Source organism: Canis lupus, chromosome 4 (genome assembly GCF_011100685.1).
Source record: "Canis lupus familiaris isolate Mischka breed German Shepherd chromosome 4, alternate assembly UU_Cfam_GSD_1.0, whole genome shotgun sequence".
Taxonomy (NCBI): domain Eukaryota; kingdom Metazoa; phylum Chordata; class Mammalia; order Carnivora; family Canidae; genus Canis; species Canis lupus.
In genome coordinates this window covers 14364438-14384681 of record NC_049225.1, presented here as the reverse complement: position 1 = coordinate 14384681, position 20244 = coordinate 14364438, and the positions used below count along the sequence as shown (strand labels likewise).

The 20244-nt window shown below is 36.6% G+C and overlaps 1 long non-coding RNA gene across 1 annotated transcript in view; it reads right to left on the bottom strand.

The window, feature by feature from the left end:
* Positions 1 to 991: 991 nt before the first annotated feature.
* Positions 992 to 20244, bottom strand: part of LOC111095457 — a 113633-nt gene continuing 94380 nt past the window's right edge. Inside the window, exons 3-4 of the long non-coding RNA XR_005357866.1 lie at positions 4419 to 4459; positions 992 to 3135 (exon numbers count right to left, since the gene is read on the bottom strand). This is a non-coding gene — a long non-coding RNA (uncharacterized LOC111095457). The remainder of the gene's footprint in view (positions 3136 to 4418; positions 4460 to 20244) is intronic.

Genomic DNA, 20244 nt, shown 5'->3' with positions numbered 1-20244 from the left:
GGCTATTCAAATGTAAAACTTTTGCACATTTTTTTCTATTCATATTAACCATAACACAAGCTAAATAAAAAATTAGGGGGCTTTTAATCTTGGTCCTCAAATTTTGTGCTTTCAACGACATAATTTGGAAAGCATTTCCCTCTTTCTTGAAGCACTCTACATGATAAGAATGTTTATTTTGGGTGATTAAACAAAATGGAGAGTGCCAACCTCATTTTTTCCAGTAGACGATTATGTTTTTTTTTTTTTTAATGTTGAACTTCAGCTTGAATGAAACTCAGTGTCTCCTCCCTTTTCTTCCTGAAAGATTGTTTTATGTTCTGTCTACTTCCAAAGTATTCAATTTTATAAAAAGTACTAAGGGAAGAAATTGCATACTGCTGTACCGGGGCCAATGCAAAACAGTATTTTCCTTGGGTTACTATTTACCTTTTTCTCCATTACTCGTGTGGTTATGTCCTGAATGGAAGGAGGCAACACAAGCCTTCACAGATCTCAAAATCTATAATTAAGAACTGCATCTGACAAGAGTTTTTTTCCTACTGACAAAAAAAAAATATGTCATTTTTAAAAGGAGTATTACAGGAAGAGTGATAAAAATAGGCAAATGGGCAAAAACTGTTCCCTGTCTTCTTCATGGCCGAATACAAAGTGGGTTTTTTTGGGGGGGAGTTGGGGGTTTGGATAAGTCCTTACAATGACTACACTGTTGACTTGGCATGCAGATCAAAAGACTGACAGATTTAATTCATGTTTCTATGCTATCCAAACAATGACATGTACGAGCCAATCTGTGCTGCTTTCAGCAAGTAATTGAAGGTAGTACAAACACAGACTTTAAAAGATCAGTGGTGCCCAACTGAACTGTTCGACAAAAAGAGATCCGACAGCGCATATTCTTTTTTTCTGTTTTGTTGGGATTCCGCTTTGCCTGCCCTCTGCCCTGCCCTTACTCTCCTGGAATTAATAGCAACTGGTAGCCTGTGCATTGTGTCAACAGAAACGGACACACACGCACCGTGTATGAACTTACTTGTCTGCTGCTGGCTGAAGAGATAAGCTCCAAGAGTGCACAAGAATAATCTGGAGACGTTTGGAAGTTAACCACAAGAAATCCATGTTTGCATAAGCTTCCATCACACAGGCAGTTTTTGCTTCATAATGCCGGGACAGTCTGGGTAGTGAGGTAATCAATTCATCCCCAAATGCATAAAGGATGACCCTGCAGGATGTTGACATGACATTTTCTGTGGATCTAACTTGCTTGGAAACCATAGACAGCATTTTTCTCCAGTAATTTGTGTACTGGATGCATTTTTTTTTTCAAATTGCATCGTGCCAGCAATTTGGTTTTTAAATACAATAGTCTTTTGAAAATTACTGAAGAAAATGAATAGAAAATCACCAGCATCATAGCAAATTATCCTAGGTCAACACATAATGCCTCCATTCTCCAGATGTCTCAATTCAGGCAGCTACTTTGGGTATCTTTGTCTAAGGATGCATATAAGTATTCCGAGTTTAATAATACATGTTCTGTTGCGTGTTACCGTGGGCTAACATCACTGTATGCATATCTTCCACAGTAAGGTTCCAAAAGAAATGAGTTTAAAACAATGTACCCAGAGGCAGTGCTTTTGCTTGAATGTTTCCAATGAATTCTTTGTTCAGAATCCTTGCCTGTACTTTAGGGTCATGGATAATTTCTCATGATTTTGTCTCAATTATAAAACTATAATTGTTTTATACTGAAAGATGTTAAAATACAATTTCCACGTTTTTTTAGTGTCCAGAGTTTAAACATTTGGAAGTCATCTACGCCATATAATTAATTGACAAATTGTTTCAGAGTATTGAGTCTAAAACAGAGCTACATAAACAAGGCTGGCTGTCTTAAAAAGAGTTCCATAAACAATACTGGCTCCTTGTAGAAAAAAATTAGAAGTATCAAATAAGCAAAAGCAACAAAAGGTATCTGTAATACTTTCACTCCAGAATTATTATTATTATTATCATTTGGATTCTGTCCTTTCAAACTTTAAAAAATAATAACCATGCCCATTCTTTCAGGAAGTAAATAGGAAACTTGATCCATTAGTCATTGCGGAGATATATATGTAATATTTAATTTAATTTATTATCTCCCATAGAGTTGTGCAGAGTGCTTTGTTTTTGAGGAGTCTTTTTTTCTGCATTGGGTTTCTTCTGTGAATGTCTTAGAATTTAGAGTTTTTGGGTAGGAAGGCATAGCCTATACACGTCTATTGTAGCACAAGTTAGGAAGTGGTTAAGTAATATTAGCAGGATCACCTTGGCTGGTCAAGGAGAGAAACTGGCAAAGAGAAATACTTGCTACAAACCTGAACAGAAAGGTGAAATATTTAAAAAAACAGGGAGGTGAGGGATAGCTAAAAGAAATTGGATATGTTTAGTTCGTGAAAGGGCTTAAGACAAATTTGATAACTCTCTTTTTATCTGAATGGTCTCCATGTGGAATACACTTCATGAGTGCTGGTTTGTCCGTTTGAGGGTGCTATCCTAAAAATAGGAACAACTGGGTTGTTTAAACAAGAAGTTCTTTCTCACAGCTCTGGGGGCTGGAATTTAGAGACCACAGTGCCAGCATGGTAGGTTCTTGGTGAAGCCCCTCTTTCTGGTTTATAAAAGTCCATCCTGTACCCTCATTTGGTAGAGAGAAAGGAAGCAAGCTCTCTCCTGTGTCTTCTCATAAAGGCACTAATGCTATCTAAAGGGTTGCCTCTTCATGACCTAGTTACCTCACAAAGGCCCCATCTCCAAACACCATCACATGGGGGATAAGAGTTTCAACATATGAATCTGGGGAACACAAACAGCCAGTCCATGGCAAGTGCTACAGACAAGAGAAAAAAACAAAACAAGGCTACAAAGTGATTACCCCAGAGGAGGCTTGGGATCCTATTGAAAAGGAAGAAGGAACCAGCAAGTAGAAATATACAGCAGTGTTACCAGCTGTTTAAAATAGTGAACCCCTGGGGTGCCTGGGTGGCCCCGTTAGTTAAGAGGCTGCCTTTGGCTCAGGTCCTGGGATCCCAGTCCATGTCAGGCTCTCTGCTCAGCAGGGAGCTTGCTTGTGCGCTCTCTCTCATTCATTCTCTGTGAAATAAAAAAAAAAAAAAAAGGTAAATAAATAATCTTTTAAAAATAATTTTAAAAATAAAATAAAATACTGAAGCCCCCCAATTATTAAAGGTGCCCAAAGGGACGTCTGGGTGGCTCAGCGGTTTGCCGCCTTCGGCCCAGGGCGTGATCCTGGAGACCCAGGATCGAGTCCCATGTCAGGCTCCCTGCATGGAGCCTGCTTCTCCCTCTGCCTGTGTCTGTGCTTCTCTGTCTCATTCTCTCTCATGAATAAATAAATAAAATCTTTAAATAAAAATTAAAAATAAAAGGTGCCCAAAGGGATGCTGGTTATTGGCCAGGGATTAAGGTCAGCTGCATGGGGAGAAATGTTAAACCGTGTGAGAAACTCTTCTCCAGGACCATCATTCCTTCAAGCAGGGCAATCCAAAGGGCCTGACTCCAGAAGGATAAGGTTGTTTGTATACATCATGTTGAAACTCAATGAGGTCTGAAAGAAAACTAAGAGCAAAAGCAAAATCAGCTCTGGTTTATACACCTATTTGGAGGAAACTTCCCATGATCAAAATAGCAGCTCTTTTGCTGATGTAAATGGTACTTTTAATTCTAGAAGCCTAAGTTCTATAAGTTTCACAGACACTTTTGGAAATTGTCAGGGTCTTGACTTTAGTGGTATGGCTTCTGTATCCCACCTCAGCAAAGGGAAACGTGAGAAAGCCTAAGGAAATGGGGAATTGTGTGTAACACACTTGATTAAGTGAACTGTATTCCCTTCTTTCTGTGCAGAGTCTAATCAGTTAGTCTGTATATGAAAGCATTGCAATTATATAGTCTAGAAGCAAGCAAACATAAATCACCACTTTGGCAAAAAACCAAACCGATAGGGAACGAAGCACAGAGATAATTCGTAGGTAGTAGAATAATAGCATAACCCAGGATGACTTTATGTTATTCCAGAGACAGAACAGGGTTGAGCATTATTCCTAAATACTACGATATCTGCAAAGGTGAGATGATCGTTATAAATCAAGATGTTACAAAAAAGAAGAAAAGAGCTGTAGCTAGAGACAGATGCTCCAATTAGCAAGATATCCATTTCCAAATTATTATGTTTTCAAATAAATTCTGACGTGCAATTTCAGAACATTGGAAACTAATACTAAACCAGTCCAAGTAGAAACAGGAAGTAAATCCTGGTGGAGCTGTACGCCCTCAGCATATTACTAATAAGTCATTCCATTGTTGTGGGTGGGGGAATGGGTAGTAGGAGCAGAATGATTTTAAAAACCAGCCTTTACCTTGAGATGGTTTTCCCAAAACTTGGAGTTGCGAATAAAAACTGGCAAAGTAGAAAAAAAAATTGAATGTTATTACCACAGCAGATAGTTCAACCAGATAGTTTAAATTAATCTATAAGGACCCTCATGTTCCAAAGTATCAAATAGAGCTGAAAAGTCTTATGAGCTTAATTTTACCCTCTGCCATGTGGTATGCATCATTATGCATCTCAGAAAATCTATACTGTCCTTACATACAGACACAAAATTCTGTTTTCAGGAAGTTCATTCATGCTATACAGTTGGGACCAATGTAGGCCCATAAAAATACTAACCTCACTCCCACCTTGCCAGCCCTCAATATATACAAGCCAGGTTTTCAGAGAGAAAACATGGGACATGGTGATGCATGTACTGACTTCAAAGAGCCACTCCCCTGATAAGTAGAAGAAAGGGGAGGAGTAGGTGAGTGCTTTTCAGAGTATGATCCAGTGTTAAGAATCAGCTGTGTTGTGTTCTACTAAAGCATTTTTCTAGAATTATCCCAGCCCTGTAACATAAGAGTCTGTGGGGGTGAGACCTGTATTTTAAATAATCTTTCTAGGGATTTTGGCATACTGTCTTGTGAGTCTCATTGGCTTAAGTAGAAGTGTGGGGGTTCTCCTCCCTGACATCCCCCATAACCTATAGAATTTGTGGGTGTTGTAAAATCAGTATTAAGGAATGAGTGTTATGCATAAAAAAAAAGCCAGGGGAGATGAGATGAAGACAAAATACATGAAGAATGACAAGTTTGAAGATCAAATAATTTGAAGTCTGAATGTCTGAGTACAGACTAATGTATGACATATGTAGACATAAGCTATTGAAATCAAAAGCAATGGTTTGGGGATAGAGTGAGGGAAGGATATAAAATGGCTGTGTTCCTAAGCTGTCATTTATGTCAGCCTATTGCTTGTCACTGGAAATAAGCTGAGAATCCCCTTTGTATAACACAGCGATGAATCTTGGAAATTCTTACAAGCATGTTTAAGTGCCATTTACAACTCAGCTGAAGCTTTTCTGTTCAGTTTATACAGCTGTTGCCAACGTGATACTAATAAAGATGTTTTATGCCAAGCAATATTTGAAACCCTTTAGATGTATTATCTCAATTAATCTTTTCTGCACTTCTCTTAGGTAGATGCTATTAATCTTCCTGTTTTACAGATGAGGACACTGAGGCCCAGAGAAGTTGGTTACCTTACATAAGGTTTCACTTACTCCACAGCAGAACCAGGCTTTAAACAGAATACTGACTTTGGATCCTGTGATTTTTAAAGCAGGATTTCATTCTGCCTCAAACTTTGGGACCACATTGTATAGCAGGGATCAGCAAACTTTTTAAATAAAAGGCCAGGTAGTAAATGTTTTAGGCTTTGTGGCCATACGGTCTTTCACTGCAGCAGGAGAGTCATAGAAAACCGTAAATCAATGGAATGACCATGTTCTGATAAAACTTTATTTACAAAAATAGATGGCAGGCTGTGATTTGTTGTTCTATAGCATTTTTTAAACATCCCCCATTCATGGTGATGGAAAAGAACTACAAGTTTCTATTTTTAAAGGAAGGCTTCTGTGATTAAAGATCGTATAGTCTCTTCTGGTAGATTTGAAAATTTCTGTCCCTTCTAATGGCCAAGAGGCAAAAGGGCATGTGTTTAGCGATGTCATGAAGTGGTGATTCTGCTTTGAAGTGGTCACAATGTCTCACCTAGCTGCTCCTGTGATGAGAAACATGGATTTATGAAACAGTCAGCTAGGCTCAAGGGGTGGGACTTTCTAGAATGGAGACAGATCTTGCATTTGGGAATATACCTCATGTGGGAGAGTATTACACCTGTGTTCTAGGTTTCTTTATCTCCATACATTAATCCAGTGGGTTGTCCAGACCAGACAAAATCAACAGTTCTGAGGACTACACTGTTGTACATACTGTAAGTGTTGTCGTTTTTTTTTCTTTGTGAGCGCATATCCCAACTGAACATTGATTGAAAACATTTCCTTACTATTTCATCAAAATGAGGAGACATTTCCAGGCTAAGCTCTTTCAGATGGCCTGTTAATGAGTGACTTGTAAATAATAAATATTATTGATAGTGGCTTTTGGAAATTCTCTAAATGCTCTAGATTTTGGTTTCTTTCCATGTGTAAATTGGGACTATAACAGCTGCCATTCTCCACAGAACTGGGAAGATTGAATAAGAAAGTAGAACTAAAAAACCCTGATAAGTTCAGAGAGCTGAAGAACTCTTGTTGGTAAAGGTATCACTTAGATCTTTTGGGATCATAGCACTGGACAATATTTTTGACAATTTGTAAAAAAGTTAATTTGTCACAGTCATTGTAGAACACTCTAGGACTGTCTGAGGGTAAATCTATATGCACTGTAAAAGGGGACCGAAGGCCTTCAGGCACTCTGTGAAATATGGCAAGAGTGGATGTTGGCTTTGAATCCACATGCCTCACAGTGATAATTGCCACTTTTTAAAATGCAAATGCTTATCCATGTTTTTTAAGAAAAAAATGTAAAAGAAGGAGTACGTTAGTTGTCATTCTAACAAAACTGGAAGAAGCTGGAAAGTAGTTGGCAGAGAGATTGATCCCTTTTCCCTGCTTTTTTACAGGCTTTGCTTTGGGAAACGTTAGCATTTCTGTGAAAAACAGCATGGATTGTTCTAGTGACCAGCAACTACTTGGTGATATTGGGGAGACTGACATCCACATAAAAAAAAAAAAACAGACGAGATTTACATAGCTCCTTGAGGTGTCCACAAATTAAGTTCATAACTAAGCAAATTGAAGAATATTTACTTATAAGAGTTCTGAGCTCTTTTTTTTTTTGGAGGAGGTTGGATTGATGCAGGTGAAATAGATATAATCAGGAATAATGCCGAGGGTGAATGGGACCTTGGTTGTTCAATAACAAACCCACTAAAATGTTATGAATAATCTAAAATTTTGAATTCTTATTATAGTCTCTCTTTATTGAGCACTTACCCTGTGTCAGGAACTGTGATAATGGCATTACATAAAGTATTTTATTTATCTCACTCCATCTCTCTGAAGGAGGCGCTTTTACTTTTCACATTTTTACAGATGAAGAAAATGGCTAGAGGCACACAGCTCATAAGTGGGATTTTAACCCAGATTTGTCTGATGCCAAAAGCCATAGCACTTAATCACTAGTTAGAAAAAAAATACAGGGATGGCTGAGAACTAAGCTTGCTTTACACAGAAATGTAACTAAGGGGAATAGAGCTCGTGGGTAACTTTGATGGTACAATTAAAGTAGAGAAGACAGATTTTTCTTTTCTTTGGAGAAGGACCACAAAGTGATCATGAGTAGAAGACATTTTCCCAGCTGAGGTCCCCAAACCAATGTAAATGTCTCCTCTTCAGACTTTCCTTTGCCTCTCACCCACGCATTATTTTTTTCTCTCAGTATTCTGTTTCCATTATATGACCTGTCAGAATTTGAAAATTTTCATTTATATATACAGAAATCCCTCCACCCCAACCTTTCCTAAAGTTCATGTTATGCCATTTCACTTTTACCAAAAAAAATCTACATTAGCACATATTCTCACTAACTAAAAGAAATCTGAAGAGCATTTTCACTTACTTACTTACTTTATTTATTTATTTGATTGAGGGGATGATGGTGAGAAGGGGCAAAGGGAGAGGGAAAGAGAGTATCTCAAGCAGGCTCCATGGCCAGTGTGGAGCCCCACGCAGCCCCATCTCATGATCTGAGCCAAAATTAAGAGTTGGATGTTTAACTGACTGAGTCACCAAGACACCCTGAGGATTTTCACTTTTATGAAAAAAGGAAAAAAGTAAAAATAGCATTTGGTGTTTATTTTGCAGCAAGTCCTTCTATAGGCTTCATGCTCCGAGCAGCAAGGGTGGCTCCACCAAGATCCTTCTCAGGGAACTACACTCAGGATCTCAGCATCCAACCACCATAGCTTTCAACTATCTGTGAGCATCTGTGCTCTACCTTGATTTATTTCATGTATCTGTTAACAAAATGTGTCCTGAGGCATCTGAAAAGCCCAAGAGAGGTTATTTTTGGGGTCTCAGAATGCTTAGCATTTTTTTCACATAAATTAATGGTAATTCCTTCTTTGCTTTACACCATTTTGGCTAAGAAAGTTTTCAGAGGATGTTCTACTTTTGGGAAGGAAGGAAAACTTGTATATTTGTTTCCTGTTTATTTTTCTCATTATACTATGAGCTTTGTGAGTACTGCTTCCCAGTGGGCTTTGTTCTTCATTGTATCCCCAACACCTCATAGTGCCAAGCACATAGTAAGCACACCAAAACCGATAGTAATAAGAAAGCTCTACCAAACACTTACTATGTGCTAGGTGCTGTTCCAAACACTTTACATGTATTATCTCATTTAACTCTGGGCCTGAGTCTCTGCTCATATTAAACTCATAGGGAGGTAGTGAATATACTCTGTGTGGGTTTTGTCTATCACTGATTCTTTTCATTTTCTGTCTTATAGCTCTACTGCCTGCCATATTAATGTGCTTTTTTTCACTAATCCCAACACAAAGCTGTTATTTATTTATTCTCAATTGTTTCCTTGTTTATTATATATGTATATTTTTATGTAATATATAATATATGTGGATAATACACACAGTGAGATTTACCCTTTCTCTTGTGAAGCTAGGCTGCTCTTTTTGGGCAAATCTCAGATAATACCAGCCATGAGGCTGAATTGAAATCACTTTTATGTACCAGCTTAGAAAGGGGGAAAATGAACTCAGTTCTTGAGAAAGAATAATGTCTTGAAGAAGAATGAATAAAGTCTGTTTATTACATATCTTTTGGGTTTCTAGTTTACTTATATCCCTCTGCTTATGAAGAGCAGAAGTGAAATTCAAAACACAGTCATACCATTAAGAAGTTTATAATTTTTGAAGTTGTAGAATTATGGCCATTCTTGAGAAAAATATTTTGGGCAATGAATCACATGTCCTTTGAGGGCTTGCACAAAACTCTTGACTTACATATTTAATCAGCTTTCTGGTAAAAGGGATGTGCCAGGAACCATAGTGTGTAGCTTGGTAAATAACTACCTAATGTACATATGGGTGAGAAAAGAAGTCTTGATGAATAACAGCAAATTGTTAACATGTTATCTTAGAATTAAATGGGAAAATAGACGCTGAGCAAGATTCTAGGTTAGAACATCAAGACGGAGAGGAAGAAAGGCAAAAGTAAACCAAATATAGCCAAAACTGACCTAATTCAAGTACAGAAGGTGAAATTATCCATAGAATCTTGTACATAGTAAATATTCAATAAACATTTGTTTCGACTGATTTGATTTCAAGAACGTTTACAGGAGGAATGGCCTCCTCCCACATGTCAGTACAAGTCTTTCACTCAAGCAGAAGGAAAGATTAGCTGGTTGTTTTTGATCATCCTTGAGAACAAGGCTCATGCAAGAGATTACTTTATTCTCTTATCTTCCTGCACCACCCCACATTTTGACCATCATAAGTCATTTTTCTCCCTTCCTGTATTCTCTGTCCATGGGACCTGTGACTTCCATTCTTAGACACATCTATGCCAGATGGGTAAAAGAACAATGTGAGGAGTCATTTCCTTTATCTGTTTTTGTAAACAGCCCAGGAACAGGAAACAGGATCTAGGGACGTTTATATAGGAAAATGAATGACATATTTGAGTGGTGGGCTATAGAAGGGGGCATGATTGAAGGAGATTAGAGGTATCACCTTAAGTGAGAGCTTTAAAGATAAAGTCTAGTTACTAATAAATAATAATTAGGATTTTTTTTGGATTTAAATTAGTCTGTTTTGCCTTTCACTTATTTAAAGAGAGCCAATTAAACCAATTAAGGGCATGCCCAAGAGTCATAAAAGCCATGAATCTAAGAGTAATATCCCCCCAGTGAAGATGTTTAATGGTCATGGGTAGGTCATATGCCAAAAAGATGTTCCATGTCATGTTTCTGTTATGCTGACCAGGGGGGAACCCTGACATGAGCTTGCCACACAGGAGCTGATCTCTGTCTTCTTAAGATGGAAACCTGGAATGGCAGCTTATGGAGGAGGTTGATGTTTTGCAATGTGCAGTGGACAAGAGGCAGTATCTTTGATCCTTGGTTTTCAAATTACCTAAGCAGTGCTGTAGGGATTTAATTGCACAAATTGGCTAGAGAACAAATAGAAAAGTAGGCAGATGGTCATAGCCTTCATAGAACCACAAACCTGAACATTTGCCTCAAGGCAAATGTCACCACTCTGCACCATAGGATAGATGGAGGAAAGGAGGCAGAACAACTCCAAGCAAAAGGTGCTTCAGAAGGAATTGTCTGCCTGTTTTTCTTCCTTGGTAGCTGTGATCTCAGGCTACTCTAGGTTATCTAGAATAATGTGTTCTGTCTCTCTTTCTCTTCCTGTCCCTCTTTCTTTCTCTTATTCTCTCCCTACCAACTCTCCAAGAGTTAGTAAGGCTCCCTGATTCTACAATATGCATCCAGGCTTCCCTCTATTGCTCCCCATTACCTTCTGCTCCCTCCTTTTGGACTAACAACTGATAAGATTTGTGCATATTTGGCATGTTTAAGCTTGTAGTGAAATATTTGACTATTTTTGGAAATTGAACAAGGTTTAAAAGACATAGATAGGTAGCAAATACTGTGGAAAAGGTCAGAAAAATATGAGAGTACAAAGATTCATAAATTAGGGATCTGCAATTTAGTCTTGTAGACGGCTGTTGCAACAAGAGTTTTCTTGAATAGTTGTATACTTTAGAAGCCTGAGAAGAGAGATAGTATTTTTTTGGATGCGGACAGTATTTTGAAATTATTTTAAAATTACTCTGGTTCTTAAACAGCAAAAAAGAGATTACTTTTATTAAAAAGAAACACATACACACATATTAAAATGTAATTTTTCTAATGGAAATTCAAGTTCTTCCTTTCCCTGGTGGACAGCAGAAAGGGTTGGAAAAATTCTTCTCTTGATCTCTGATATTTTCTAGAGCATGTGGCATGGACCCCAATAATTTTAGGATGTAAGTAAGGGGAATTTGAAAGACCCAGTTCAAATAAGAGGGCAGAAACCCTGAGAGCCTGGATGCCTTGTCTGATGGCACATCGCCAGGGATGACATGCTTGATCTGAAGGGATCTTACTGGAAAGAGAGTTCAGCCTTCACTTGTGCTGAGCTCTTCCATGAGTCACCAGCTCTCTGAGTCTCTACTTCCTTCTGTGCAAGACTAAAGAATCTAGCAAGGGTCTGGTAGTATGAAAAAAAAAAGCCGTGTAAATGTTAAAGTACTTTGCATATATGAAATGTACAGATGGGAACATATATGAAGTAATTGGAGGGAACTTCTAATCTAGTTCTCTCTCTCCTTTTTTCCCCTCAAGTGAGATATTCAGCTAGGATCTGCTAGATTCACTTGCTGGAGTTATTAATTTTGGGGGAGAGGTGTCATGGACTTCTATGAGAAGTCGATTCAAGCAATGAACTCTCACTGCAGAGTAAGAGGCTTGTGCCTATGTTCAAGCATGAGCCTACACACTCATTTTGCATGCATATTGACTTCATGTCCTGCCTGCCTCTGTTGACTCTAGCATGGCACAGTGGATGAGTGTGGACTCTAGAAACTAGTAGACCTGGGTTTACATCCTAGCCCTGCTACTTGCCAGGTCCCTGATTACCCAAGTTACTTAACTTATTCGAGCTTCAATTTAATTTCTCCAACTTGAATACAGAGATAACACCCATCCTGGTACATCTTGGTATGTGGGCTTATGGCGGCATTATATTTTGAGTTCTCAATAAGTGATAGGAGCGCTAGCCATCACTATTTTTATTATTACTATGCTTTCACATAACCTTGAGGTTTTGCCTTGGTATATACTTCATAAGATTCTGCTGTGGTGGAATTTTGAGTGATGTGTGTATGAAAATAGCCCAAGAGAGATTTTCAATATTGTCAAATGAGAGCAAAGAAAATTTTAGCAAAAATTTAGGCCCCACCAGCAAGAATGTTCCCAGCTAATTTGGGAACATTTAGTAGCCACAACCACTAAAAATGTTTTTACTGGAAAGGGTAGATAAAAATGTTTAACAGACTGAGAAATGCAGCTGTAAATCTAATTTAACATTTTGTAAGAGAGAACTCTTGTCTGGGAAATGCCTATCAGGTAGACTTTCATCAAGATAGAGATTTGTATTATATTTAAGATGCAACATTAGAAAATCAATTAGTCCAGCATTGTTATAAAGGGTTATATTGATAGAGTTTTGTCGGTTTCTTTGACTTGAGTTTCTTCATTTCCCCTACTTTGCATATACTCTGGTTTATAGTAACCACACTTTTCTTATGGGCCATTTCTGTCTTGTTTCTCTTAAATTGTTCCTTTTCCCAAGGTTCTGATGTTAGCCAGTGTAACATTAACATAATTTGGATTTCCCCTTTTGCACTTGGTTCTTAACAATAACATCCAGATGTCGTTTGCAATATAACCTAATTCTGATTCAATAAAGTTTGGGTATTTCACAATATTTTACTATCAAAAGCTTACTTCACATTTCTTTCAGTTCACAGTGATTTAGATTTTCCCGTAATCTATTTGGTTCCAACATAGGGTCATAGCACTGAAAGGAACTTTAGAGGTCATTTAGTCCAATCTCCCTGTGTTAGAAATAAGGAAACTGAATCCTTGTGAGACCCTGTGACCAATGCTACTAATATAACTAATATGTGGGCAAACCTAGGGAGAAACCATGGATCTCATTTTCTCTAGGCCTCTCTGAGATTAAATACACAGTTGACCACTAAAATATTTTGAACTTTTTTAAAAAACAATACTTTCACTTATGTACTATATTCTAAATTCAACCCAGGAAGATATTTAGAAATCTCTAAGAATGACTGAAAATTAAAGATGTTATATTGTGACTTTTCTTGAAAAAAATTAACTTTAAAAACAAATCATTATGTTGATGCCTGTGAATTTGAAACAAACTTGTACTTTCTCAATTTGTATTTTTTTGAACATTTTAAACAAAGAGGTCAGTTTTTAAGTAATAAGTCTTCTACATTTAAGTAGTTTCTTGAATATAAAGTCTGTAAATGAAGAGAAATGAAGTCATCGCTGGATCATATGTCATTTAGGGTCATATGTAGAACTTTTATACTTTTCTCACTAGGAAAAGAAAGCTTTAAAATTTACTTCACGTGGAAAGGAAAAACCTTACTTAAAGAACCGAACCTTTCCTTAACCTAAGACCAAAAAGAATGTAATTTAGAAAATGTATATAGTAAATGCTAGTGCATAAAAATGCCTTCATTTTAATCACAATCCACTTTTGATTTAACTGGTATTGAAATGAGGAATGCAAAGGCAAGTTTAAAGTGGTTTTTTTTTTAAGTGGGATATCTGCCAACTACTAGCAATTGAGTAATTATTTTCCCCACAGGACACCTTAGACTCATTGGAATGTGGCTTAAGATAATAATCAGATTCAAAGAAATTCTGATGCCAAGGTAGCTTGGAATTTGGTTGTGATGCTCTTTTCAGTAACATACTAAACTTAGAGAGACATACTCCAATTCTGTTTAGCAGGATACACTATGGATCGTCAATGAAATGAAGGGAGGCTTCTTTTCTGCCGCCAGCTCAAAAAATTTACCAACTTTCATCTATGGATTTAGAAGACCCTAATTTAATCATTCTTTCATCATCTTCAGTAATAAACTTTTTAGTACCCACATGTGAGAGATAGAAGTTGATTCTATTTAAATCAATATTATCCCCAAGTATGTTTTGTAGACTACTATTTTTTGAGAAAAATAAAATGAATGTGGAAATCTAAAAAACCAATAATGACAGCTGACATTTAGATATACCATATGCAAATACTACTTTAAGCACTTTATAATATCCATACCATTTCATTTAATCCTCATAAAAGTCATAAAATTAGGTACTATTATATTCTCTTTTTCAGAGGATCATTGGAGATTAAAAAGACTAGCTAAAATATTCTAGACAGCTAATCCACAGTGAAGCTGAACTTAAAGTGCAGTCTAACTTTAGGCCTGTTACTTTCAAAACTGTAACACAACAGTGTGTCTAGAGGATCTCAACAATTATTTTCCATGATTAGCCAGTTTAGTTGATGCTAAGTTTTAATGTGAAAGGTGAATTGTTGATATCCATTCTTGGAATCACCTTGAAGCAAATGCTAATGTACTTAAGATTTAGTGTGTTTTAGATGTATTTTATTACATCTGAGTTAACTGCAGCATTAATTTGCAATTCAGATTCTGTGATTCTTCTTCAAAAAGGCTTGAATGTTAAGGGGGTCACCAAAAGATGGAGGAAGCTGAAGGCAAAATTGTAGTTCTTAGAATAGTCTCTCAAGATTCTCATCCCTTGATTGACAGGAGACTTTCTGCCATGAGTTGATGATAGAATTTCTAGGGGGCTATCAACATTAGGTTTGTTCCATGAATCAATGACATGGGTATACGGTATACTCTGAAGGACTGGAATAACTTGGGACATTGGAGTTTGAAGCATGGCTGATTTGGCCAACCAAAACCAAGAACTCCTAAAACATCACAAAACATCAGCTCATTGAACACATGTAAGTAACAAGACAAAACTTAAGGAATTCAATGGAGGTAAAGCTTGGCAATATCCAATATATGATCCCGACCTTGTACCATTGGTCTGGACAATGGCTTGTTCTAGGCCATAGACACATTTTCAAACAAATGGGAATTTGAGGTATTTGAGAAAAATTGAACTGGTCAATTATTAGTTCCTTGCCTCTAAATGGAAGGACTGGTACCAGTATGGGATTGGGCTTTCAGGAAGACACATCATCATTATGAAATATGTTAGTCTGTGTTACAGAATGATCCTGCCTTGCTGTTTTTATTATCTAGTAAACAGCATGTATGTGGAAAATAATTTTTGGGATAACATAGTATATCTTCAATCTTGAAGACTCATCTTGTTTTTTCACATGGTAAGGATGCCTAAAAGTCTTACAGTCTTCTAAAATAGTGCTTCTCAAACTTATATGGTCATGTTTTCCCCTTTTTAAGTAATCATTATTAACATTTAAGTAATAATTATTAACAGAACTAGTATTCTGTGGAAGATGGCAATCTTCACATGAGAATAACCATTCTGGTACAAAATGTCTCCTTTCCCACATCTCATTGATTTCTTTTTGTTTTCTAAGTTTTTATCCTGCAATCTTTTAAATATACATAAGAAATATATAATGGATTCCATATACCTATTTCTTTGATATAATATCTATTTAGATTTTGCCACATGGCCTCAACTATTTTTGAGGTGATTTTTAAAGCAACATCATAATGTTACATCCATAAATACTTTGGTATGCTATTACAAAATAATAAGAAATGTCCGTACATATCTACCATGCCATTATCCCTTCTAACAAAATTAATAGTACTTCTTTAATGCTGTCAAAAACACAGTTGATATTAATTTTTTTCTAAATTGTTCCCCATTTGTCTTCTTTATGAAGTGTTCAATTCAATGGCTTTTATTAAATCCATAGAGTTGTGCATGCATGCACTACTACAACCAATTTAAGAATATTTTCATTAATCCCCCCAAAAGCCCTACTTTCCTTAGCCATCACACCCAAGTCCCCACATCCTCCTTACCCTTAGGCAGTTATTAATCTAATTTTTGTTTCAGAGATTTTTGCCTATTCTGGACATCTCATATGTATAGAATCATACAACATGTGGTTCTTTGTGTCTGGATTCTTTCATGTAGCATGATCCTTTCAAGGTTCATCCATGTTGTAGCATATGTTGGGACTTCATTCTTTTTTATATGGCCAAATAGTATTCCATTGTGTGGATAGACTACATATTATTCATTCATGAAGTAGGTGAGGGACATCTGGATTGTTTCTACTTCTTTGTGATTTATTTTTTTTATTAAAAAACCCTTTTAATTATGAACAATTTCAAATATGTAAAAAGAGAGAGAATGTGATAAACTCCCAAGTAGCATCTCATAGTTTCCATATTATCAATTTCTGACCTATACAATTTCATCTATACTTCGTCATTCTCTTGCTTTCTAGATTATTTGCTCTCCTAGACAGCACATCATTTTGTTCATACATGTTTTAGTATGTGTTTGTAAATGTTAAGAACACCTCTTAAAAATCACCATCATCATTCCTAAAATAGTAATTCCTTAAGACTATGAGATATAGGGATCCCTGGGTGGCGCAGTGGTTTGGCGCCTGCCTTTGGCCCAGGGCGCGATCCTGGAGACCCAGGATCGAATCCCACGTCGGGCTCCCGGTGCATGGAGCCTGCTTCTCCCTCTGCCTGTGTCTTTGCCTCTCTCTCTCTCTGTGTGACTATCATAAATAAATAAGAATTAAAAAAAAAAGACTATGAGATATATGTTCAGTGATAATGTTCATTAAGAGGCTTGTCTTCATATGTTAGAATTGATTAACTTAGTGGATATTTAAATTGTCAAAGCCAATTGATATATTTAGGATCATTTACTGTGCTAGAGGAAAATACTGCTCCTTTCTTTGGAATTTCAAGACATGAACACTTTTCATGGTTAGACCACTCATGTAGAATCTGCCTCTGCCTGTCACTCCTGGATTCCCCAAAAGTCCTTCCCCAGGTTTACAGGTACCCAAATCAAGATGTCAGAGATGAGAAATGCTGAGGTCTGGCAGAGACAAAGTGGGCCAAGTCTCCATGAACTGGAGCAGTGGGATATTGATCTGCTGTAGAAACAATCATCTCCCAGCCAAGACTCCTATTTATATAGCCAGGTCATGGAACATAGTCTGGGCCTGAGCCACATCCATGAAAGTAGAAGCAGTACCACTAGATTAGATGGGGGAAATTAATGAAATCAAATGTTCCAGGTAAGATATGATCTACTTTTTCAGGCATAAAATGGGGAGTGATTGATTCTATCAATGTACACTTATGTTGATGTTTCTTACTTTCTTACTTTTATGGGGGAAAATTGCACTATTTATCACTGAAATCATAACTTAGTCTTTAAAATAGTTTTTAAAGGCCTCTACAACTCTTTCAACACTAAAATTTATGTTAATCTAACCTATTACAAATAAAGGAACTACTCTTACTTTTTGTACTTGGTGATTATAGTAATTGAGAATGTATATTTTGTCCTGCAATAGAGTGATGAGCTTAATTAGTGGCAAATTTATTGAATGTTGTGTGTGTGTGTGTGTGTGTTAAAGTGATTACTGAAGACAGGGAAAGTATGACACTGACTGGATATAGACTAAAAGTAGTTTATTAATTCAGAGGATTTTGACCTAGAGAAGTCATTTTAAGGCACATATCTTTCGGTAAATTTTAGGGACACCTCAAAATCTTTGAAGTAAACATTTGTATGTTTGTCTGAACTTAGGTACTTTGTTTTATTTTTTGGAAAGCCCATAGCTTTCAACAGTTTCTCTAAGGAATCTGTGAGACTTCTCCTGTATAAGGTTACAAACCAGTGATTTAAGGGTTTGACAAGAGAAGCCAGTGAAGTTCTTTGAAAATATTTTTTTTCCATATGTTTTTATCTGGTCAGAAACTTTAAAAGGCCAGGCATGGATGACATTTGTTGAATGAATGAATGAATGAATGAATGAATGGAACAAATGGATATTTACCTTAATTTACTCAAGTCTCTCAGATTTGAGCCAAATCAAACAGTGATTATTTATTACTTGTTCTACTGAAGAACCCAATAATACCGTCAGTGTTCAATAGGAGGGATAAGCATAGGGAGAAGACTATATGTCCCATATGGAACTTGATACTTCCAGAGGTCCCATGTTCTTGTAGATCATTACTAATGTGCAAGTGCTTAAGATTTAAGTGATAGATTTTAGAGTTACTCTTAAGGATGCAGTTGTGTGACTTTGTATCTATAACTGAGGAAAATGCTAGAGATAACTTAAATTCACATAAAAAGTAGGTGTATTCAGCATGCTGGATACAGCTTGGACCCACCTATCCACCTTCTATTAACCTTTTCAGAGAGATGAACTACTACAAATGCAGAGTATTTTGTAATATAATGAGATGTTATTTGGAGAAACTCAGAATGGGGTAAAATTCTGGAGTGGGCAGTTCCTCTGAGATTGTTGTTGTTTGTGTAATTCTGTGCTTTATTAATTCTTTTCTTAACTCATTGAGAGGAAAGGAATTTCCGTCCCCCCAAACCAGAGTATGATGCCATTAAAGACAGCAGAATAAAAAAAAAAGACAGCAGAATATAGATAATATCAAGAGTTTAACACTGGTCATCTCAGGGAATTGACTGGACTTTTTCACATTGACACTGAGAATGTATCTCAACCTTAATCCTTTGACCTTTTATAAAAAAAAACTATTGTGTCCAGGAGGTCTGGCATATGGATGAGGCAGTTCACTCAGTCACAGAGTTCTGATGATCCACAATCCTACCCTGAGAGTAGATATAACTACAAATCTGGTCAGGAAGAGAAGCCTAATTCAAACCACACTGTAGTTTTCCTACACTAAACTGTCAGCATTTGGTCATAATACTTATTGGAGGAGTGACCGGGGTTCTTAAAGGCCCTTATGGTGGCAAGATAAATCTACATCTTATTTGAAAAAAGCAGCCTATAAACAAAGGAATAATCTTTCCTGAGTGCCCGCCTCAATTTGCATTTTGGAACCAAGAAAAGGAAAATTCATTTAAAATAGATTATCTGATGACAAGGAGTCAGACTTATGAAAAGAATATTTAAGCTTTATCCCAATGAAAGAAAGAATAAAATACATTTCTTACTAGGGCATAATCTTTGTGAAATTAAACACGTATAATGATCATACTCCAAGCATGTCAAGGGGCCCTGTAATAACAATGAGGTCATAAGTAGAAAAGACAGAAAACATGATCTCATCAAAGAGTATATATACATAATCATACATATATATGCATTCATATACTTTGGAAACTTTTTCGTCCTGCTAAATTAATGAATCATATTGCTATCATGTAGATAAGTAAATGAATATTATGAAAATATTAGTTCTAAATTATTCCTGAACAGGGCAGCCCCGGTGGTGCAGCGGTTTAGTGCCACCTGCAGCCTAGGGCATAATCCTGGAGACCCTGGATCGAGTCCCATGTCAGGCTCTCTGCATGGAGCCTGCTTCTCCCTTTGCCTGTATCTCTGCCTCTCTCTCTCTGTCTCTATGAAAAAATAAATAAATAAATCTTTAAAATAAATAAATAAATAAATAAATAAATAAATAAATAAATCCTGAACATAATCAAGGTAAAATATTTAGTTCAACTATATTGTTAATTTTACAGATGTCCAGTAGATATTATGATGAAAATGATGATAAAGTATTGCCTTAATACATTTTATGGAAATTTAGATTTGACACTTTCTTTTGCAACTAAATTCAGCTCCCTAAAATTCTGTTTTCTGCTTACATTTAGATATGTTTTCATAAATGTGCTGCCAGAGAGAAGTATAATAGACACAGAAATCAAGTCAAGTATAGTGTGTTGGAAAAAACAGTTGACTAGGAGTTAGGCATCCTAGATATTTATTTTTCTACAGCTGAGCTAGCAGTATGACCTTGGTCAGGCAGCTTAATCCCTTTGAACCTGGACTGTCTGAGCTATATAATGAATTGGTTGGACTAGATTTTTAAAGTGCCCTTTGGTTCTAATAAAAATAAAATTATAAATTGCTCTGTG